Raw genomic sequence first — 8,492 nt, forward strand, 5'->3', positions numbered from 1 at the left:
ATCACGAATTGCAGTAAAACACCTTATGGTGGATAGATGGATTTAATAAATGGATGGACAGATAGATAGAATTAATAAATGGGTGGATATATGGATTGATTAATAGATGGATGGGTGAATAAATCGATGAATGGATGGATGAATAAATTGATGGATGAATGCATAGATGGATGAATGAATGGATTAAATAAATGGACAGAGATATAGATGAAAGAATTAATAAATGGGTGGATATACATGTATGGATAGATTAATAAATGGATTGATAGATAGATGGATTTAATAAATGGATGGACAGATAGATAGAATTAATAAATGGTTGGATAGATGCAAGGTGAAGATAACGAACAGTGATCAATCTCATAACTCCTACAAGCAATACAAAATAGATAGTTGGGCAAACACGGACCCCTGGACACACCAGAGGCGGGATCAGGTGCCTAGGAGGAGTAAGCATCCCCTGTTGATGGATTGATTAATAAATGAATGGATAGATGGATGGGTGAATACATGGATGAATAAATCAATGAATGGATGGTTGAATAAATTGATGGATGAATGCATAGATGGATGAATGAATGGATTAAATAAATGGATAGATATACAGATGGAGTAATGAATGGATGGTTGCATGGATTTATTGATAAATAGATGGATGGGTGGGTACATGGTTTAATAAATGGATGGAAGGGTTTATATCTGGATTGGATTGTTTTTGTTGTTTTCTTTCGTCCCAGTCCTATGATGAGGATGTCGATGTATTTCATTCTTCCACTGAGTCTCTATTTTCAAATTACTACCTAACTTAATATTTATATTTCCAATGTTTTTGCCTTTCATATCTTTTCAAATAGTAATAACATCCAATCACTCACGCATGCGCTAATGCGCTTCATGAAGTATGCTGGACGTGGAGCGTAGCAGTTCATGTCCTCCTATATTGTAAAAATTGAAAATTATTTACGAAATAAATAAGGTGTTGTGTAAAAAAAAAAAAAAAAAAAAAAAAAAAAAAAAAAAGGAATTAACCAATATTTTACCGGAACTGTAGATTATAACCAGTCATCTTTCCCCATCCCATTGCTTGTAAAAACATCCAAAGAATACTATATAGCGACATCTATTCAAAATCCCCAAAATTACATTGAGATTGAATGAATCCAAGAAAAGAAGTTGAATGTTTGCATGAGAAGAATGGGTTTGATAATTATTTATGACTATTTTTTCCCCGGATTCTCGAACATGGAGATTCCATAGTGGTTGGTATCTTCAGGAATCAAGCAGCAGTTGGATTTAAAATAATTCCTTTTTAAATTGTGTTCAAGCACTTTTAATACTTTAAAATGCATCTGACAGCGTGCTTCCAGGCCAGCCTTTTATGGCAAAATGATGCTACTAATGCGATTACGTATTTGCGGTCTCCCACAGATTCCTTGGCAGGAGACATTTAAGTTACCGATAAATCGCTCCGTGGTGGCAGACACAGTCAAGCAATTTGTTCCGAGTTTTATTTTTGCATACCGCAATTTTTCTGACATTTTCATTAGTGTTCATCTCGCAAAATGAAAATGCGGTAGCGGTCATAAAGTTACATAATGACCTATATCTTTAAAAGAATTGTAATTGTATCTCTGAATAAGAGATGTTTTATCATAGCTTTATAGCGTTTTAATTGTTTCAGTCTTTACTTTAGTGAAGAAATAAGAAAATCAAACTTAGACATAGAGGTGATCCCACCTCTGGTGTGTCCAGGGGTCCGTGTTTGCCCAACTATCTATTTTGTATTGCTTGTAGGAGTTATGAAATTGATCACTGTTCGTTATCTTCACCTTGCACTTTAATGGTAAGCGCGATTGCAAATGACAAGGAACACCATGTGATATCACGTGACGTTTGATATGTCTTACTATAAAAGGCAATGTGGACTTTTGTATGCCATACTAGGACATGCATTACTAATTTTGTACTAAACCTCGTTATCAAGAGTTTTATATAATTTTCATTATTGATAATTGGAACATTTAACTGCAATTATTGTAAATTTCTGTATATTATCACTTTCCCTTGGTTGCTAACCACCTGCTAGATTACACACCGTTGCTTGGACTAAAGACACCGACATAAATGCTACACAGCAATACAATCTTTCATAATGATATTTTCACGATGACAGAATCACAACAAACAATGGTTTACAAAAAATAAATTTGACAAGAATCTGTTTACACAAATGAAATACAATTACATGATATACATGTAAGTTATAATATTTTACAAAATAATTTAACCTACCAACTAAAATTTCTATTGTATTCACTATTAATGTGCGCAATGACGGCAAGTCCGGAAAACATTTTGTTTTCTGTAATTGACTGTATATGAGAACCTATGGGATGCTGTTGCTGGTATGTGTGCCATCCTACCATTCCAACCCGTCGTGGTAGCTCAGTGGTAGAGCGTTCGCTTCGTAACCGGGAGGTCGTGAGTTCGAGCCACGTACGCTCGTGCGTTGGCTGCGTCAAATATGAGACGTTAACATAGATAGTTATTGCTCCTTCGCCAAACGTTTGCATTTTAAAGTGAGAATCAAGGGTCTCTCGGATATGACCTTAAAACGGAGGTCGCAGCAGGCGTTGGCACACTAAAGAACCCTTATTGCTACGGCCCTGAGCGCTAAGCATGGATCTCAATTTGTAGTTCTTCACCTACAGCTGGTGACGTCGCAATACGAGTGATGATTGATTGAATATTGTTTAACGTCCCTCTCGAGAATATTCACTCATATGGAGACGCAATACGAGTGAAATATTGGACGTAAGATAAACAAACAAACAAACCTACCATTCCACGGTACGATGGGAGTGTACGATAAGATGGCACGTTGGTGATAGCTCGATGATATGATGAAGAGCGATGTTACGATGATAGCATCGCCATTGCGTCACTGTCTTGTATTTTGAACACTCGATATTTCAATTGACCTAGCTTTTCTATTTGTTTACTTTTTACACTTTTTTTCATTCTAATAAACATTTACTTCCTCTTGAATGTAAGTGGCATGATAAAGATGGACGATCTATCCCTACGCAAAGGCCATACATAAGCGCCGAACATAGGCCTAAATTTTGCAGCCCTTCACTGGCAATGGTGACGTCTCCATATGAGAGAAAATTTCTCGAGTGGGACGTTAAACAATATACACTCAATCAATGCACGAAAGTTGTGTGTTACCTGGTAGTTGCCACTCAAAAAAGTAAAATCTATGGAGTAATCATCAACGTTATAATTTATACTTGCACTAAGTTTGACTACGGATAACTCCGTTTACCTGATCAGGATATAGGGCTCACGGCGGGTGTGACCGGGCACCTGATCCCAACACTGGTGTGTCCAGGTGTCCGTGTTTGACCAACTTTCTATTTTGTATTGCAAATAGGAGTTATGATATTGATCATACTGTTCGTTATGTTCACCTTTCATACATTAAAAGAGTTCCATTTTACCATCACCATCGTACTCTACTTTTATCGTACCATCGTGACGATGGAATGTATGGCAATATTAGTATTGAAAAATGTATTAATAATTTACAGATATTTTCTTTTAATGACCTTAACCTTTTTCAGTTACAAATTGAAATTGGTATCCAAAATCTTTATGCAATTACATTCCCGAAAGTTTTATAAGTAATTCAAAATATATTTCAGTGACCATAACATTTCCATTGACCTTTAAATCTAATTGAAACTTAGGTTTTTATTCAACAGCTGTTCAAGGTACCATTCCTGCAAGTTTGATAAAATAAAATAAAATGTGACTTGCACACAAGTCTGAACCAACAAACGTATGATCAAACATCGGAAATACAATTACTCATAACATGACGCGAGACCCACTTTTCCCCGATATATGATATAAATTCGTTCAAAATTCTTGGACATCTCTGTCGGCGACAATCTACAGCCAACGCCAAACATCACTGGAGTTTTCGAGCGAACAACGCATCGGGATGAAAGTGTTCATGACACATGACTGTGATTATATAGATTGGCACGGGGCGAAATGCTAGCGAAGTGAGATTTTGTGAACTACTTCCGCAGTCCGTCAAACAAAGCGCAGACAACATAATAGCCCGCAGTAGAGAGACCAATCACTCATTTCTTGGCCAATTGGATCCAAACCAGCACGATTTATTGTTAGCTGTTGAATTAGTACAACTTCAATGTGTGTTCTAGATCCTGTGCGATTTCCTCGGCGTAGACAAGAGCCCGAAGGCTCATACCGTTCTTCTGAGCAGTTTTCCCATATGTTAAAAGAAAACAAAAACCATGATAAAAGACTTACCCTTATGCGCGACGTTGCTAACATTTTTATCTCTTCAATAATAAGAATTCTTGTATGATTTCTGAAATACATGTATGTAGTAATATCATCCCATTGCCTTATTTGTCGGCCTGGGTAGTTCAGCGGTTCGATCACCATACTAGACCGTAAAGATCCCGAGTTTGATACCCGCTTGTTCCAAAGGATTTCTGTTTCCTTTTAAATGCTACCGTTACAACTACTGTAATACGTAAGAGCGCACTCTGCATTTTTACTAGCAAACAACCAGGAACTATCAACATCTGGTATCTCTAAAACAGACTTGTTAATTTACAACACATGTGGTATTTTGTAGAAACGAGATAGAATGTAACTAAATAAAACGTGAAATTTCACGAAAAATATGTATTACATGTATTTGTCCCCACGCTGGAGTCATACTGTGAACTGTATCTTCAATCTACACTATAACAAGAATGAATATCAATTTGACATGTCCTTGTTGATTAACCGTGGAACTATTATTTTTAAAAAGCTCTTTCTCTCTCTATAAAATTATCAACAACAACAAAAATCAGTGAAATATTATCTGTAAGTCGTGTAATATAGTAGCATTCGATGTTTCCCTCTAGCGAAAAAAGGGTATTTCTAAGTGAACGATAGTTAGCATCCCTTATGATGAATTCGGTGTCTAACATGTTTTTTTAAACCCCGAATTCTGATACATATTTATAACACCAATACTCGTATTCAACATTTACTTTCATTTATATATATTTTAAGGACCATATTTTGGGGTTTGTGAATCAGGTTCTTTTCAAAGAAGGGGGCTGCGACCTAAGTTTGCACCTTTTCCGTCCCAGTAAGAGGGGATTAAAGACCCCCAAAATGGCAAAAAATTACGTTTTAATTAAAAGAAAAATTCAACTATTTAAGGATACAACCTCCATAATTGCCATCTAGACCCGCCGCTGTGAATTCGATCTCTTTGGTTAATGAATGATGCAATGCATACATCGAATTTAAATTAGATTGGATGCAACGCAACAGTGTTAAACCCGAGATCCTCCTCGGTGTCTGGGGTATCAGCAAAATGACGGTAAAAACTGTACGGTGAGCACTGAGCACCATAACCACGAGACAAGAAATGTGGATGTACAATGCAATGCAGAGTTTGTCAAGATGGAATTAGAATCCCTTGAAACTGTTAAAATATCCTTTAATGAGAATTCTTACATAATTCGCAATATTATCAGAACTGAATGTAACCGACCTAGGATAATGTTTCCTTGCCCTGAGGGAGCTGTCTAGCTAACTATATCCAGAAATAGGTTACCAGCACACCATCACCCAGAAACCTTGCAATTTAATGAGCTCCAAAATACAGGTTATTCCCTTTTAATGCAAGCTGGGTATTTTGTCTTTGTCGCTTCATGATATCGATCCCATTCGACAGTTTTTCATTCATAAAGGGACGTCACCAGCTGCAAGTAAAGTGACACAAATTTTGGTTTACGCAGGAACGTACCAGCGCTTTCCAAAGGGGGGAGGTATAAGAAAAATTGGAATTTGGTTTCTTAAAAATATCAACGAGTAAATTTTTAAAAACAAATTAAAAAACAGGGTGTTTTGGTTAATCTTCAAAATTCTCAAGGGGGTGATGAAGTCTTCAGCTGTAATTTACTAAAACAAAATCCAAGACTTCATTTTCTTCATTCGTAGGGGTGGGGTGGAGTATTTAACTATCATATCAGAACTTTCAAGCCAACATTTTTCTCATTTACTACTGTTTAAAAAAGTGTGTGTGGTAGCGGGTATATTTTATATATATACCCAATATTTATTGTATCTTCTATTGCATTTCAAAATAACAAATAATGGTCATTGTTCAAACATGTGTGGGGCCAGTGAAAATCACCCAAACAAGATAACACAAATAAGAAGCCCACAGGCCTTATCAGTCACCTGAATACTAGTGAAAAAGTATCACTACTCCCGCGGGCTATGAGATCTAGAAAAAAATTCCTGTTCTGAATATCTAAGCTAAATTCTAATGTTCAGCAACAGTATAAAACAAGACGTGTTCTTAATTAAAGGGATTGATTCACGATTTTCCTCCAAAGTTTGTTTTTCACTTTAAATGATCAAAATCTACAGTCCAATAATTTTAGGTTTCACAAAAAATTAAGGTTATCTATCATGACAGAAGCTCATTATAGAAAGTTTATTGTTTTGAAAACAAAGATTGAGGTGTGTTATTGTTTACGGGGTTTTCCAAATAGATGGATATTGATCCAGGTTTATTACTATAGATCTATATATATCACATCTTAAGTATACTGTAGGTAAAATGTGTCATTTGAAAGTTAAAATTTGTGATTGTACAAAATGAAAATGCTTTAAATTACAAAATTAACGTTTCGCTGGTTTGTTTACATAAAAAGACTCGAGTCTTTGTTTACATAACACAGAATTAAAGCTAAAATATTGCTCTTATCCTTGCATTCAAATGATCCAAATTTTGGTCGTAAACATTAAATGAGCAATATTTTTTATTTTTAACATTAAAAATGAAAAGCATTTCTTTCGAAAAAGGTGAACCAGTCCCTTTAAAACTTCACTGCCCTCAAAAGTGCACACACTGATGAAAGGCTTTAAATAATAGGTATATTAACATTAAAACATCAAAAGATATGACTAATTTGGATCCATTCTAAAGTCATAACCCTGGGTTATGAAATTCACCATTGTTTACACATTTAATAACTGACCAGTTTTGCACCACCCTGATACCAAAACCCCTACCCCTGGGATCATCAAATTTACAAGTTTTGTAAAGGACTACCTGTTCTTTCTAAATATCTATCTACTTTCAATTTAGTATCAATAGCACTAAAGAAGACGTTATTAAAGTGTTTTACGCATAATAACTATATACCAAGTTTGGCCCAGCCCTGAGGTCAGAACCCCTACCCCAGGGATCATGAAATTTACAATTTTGGTCGAGGCCTTCCTGCTCTTCATTACTATGTATTTAGTTTTTCTTACAGGTGTGCGGTTCTACAGAAGAAGATATTTGAAAATTGGACAATTTTGGGCAGCTTTTCCCCCGCCCCCAAGAATCCTGAAATATACAATTGATGTCCCCCTTGTTCCAAAAATGTTTTATACCAAATTTGAAAAGAATTGGAATGATAGTTATCAAGAAGAAGTTAAAAATGTCTATTGCTTACACATTAAATAAATGGCTATGTTGGCCCCACCCATTTACAATTTTGGTAAAGGACTACCTGTTCTTTCTAAATATCTATTTACTTTCAATTTAGTATCAATAGCACTAAAGAAGATGCCCTGGGGTCAGAACCCCTTCCCCAGGGATCATGAAATATACAGTTTTGGTAAAGGCTTTCCTGCTCTACATCACTATGCATTTAAATTTTCTTACACGTATGTGGTTCTTGAGAATATTTTTGAAAATTGGTCAATTTGGGGCAGTCATTGCCTCGCCCTTAGGGCCCCAGGGGTGCTGGAGTTCTGAAATTTACAATTTATGACCCCATTGTCCCAATGCTTCATACCAAATTTGAGAAGAATTGGATTTGCAATGTTCAATTGTTAACGCACGACAACCAATTGCAATAGGTCACCTGAGTTTACTTGACTTGTATATTTATCCAAAAAATATGTGACATGGTCTCTTCTTCATATGGTATGTATTGTATGTCCATTTTCTCTAATTTTACAACATTTATATATACCTTAAATATGTATCTCTGACGTATTTGAACATGTCTGTAAATATGTTTATTCTACCCTACTGCCATTGTTATTAGTCTGAAAGAGAAATCTGTACTCTAGTGTTTACTGAACTAACGGTTAACGGTATGCAATTAAGGTAGTACCAAACACCTGTAAAATCAGTTTTCACTCGTATCTTCTTTAATTCATTCATCTGATAAATGAAATATCCATAATACTAATACTCAATAATGTTCTGAATCAACTAATATAATCCATGGCATGTATTTAGCATATTCTGAAAAATGTGGGAGATCCAATATATCGGAGGTCTGGGGGTGCATTTATTTTATCTCTGTGAGATTTAATTGTCTAATATGAAGTAATAGGTAACTTCTGCTGTGTGGCTAGTGGAGACTTGATATTAATAC

This window comes from Ostrea edulis, chromosome 4, assembly GCF_947568905.1.
Source record: "Ostrea edulis chromosome 4, xbOstEdul1.1, whole genome shotgun sequence".
NCBI classification, from domain to species: domain Eukaryota; kingdom Metazoa; phylum Mollusca; class Bivalvia; order Ostreida; family Ostreidae; genus Ostrea; species Ostrea edulis.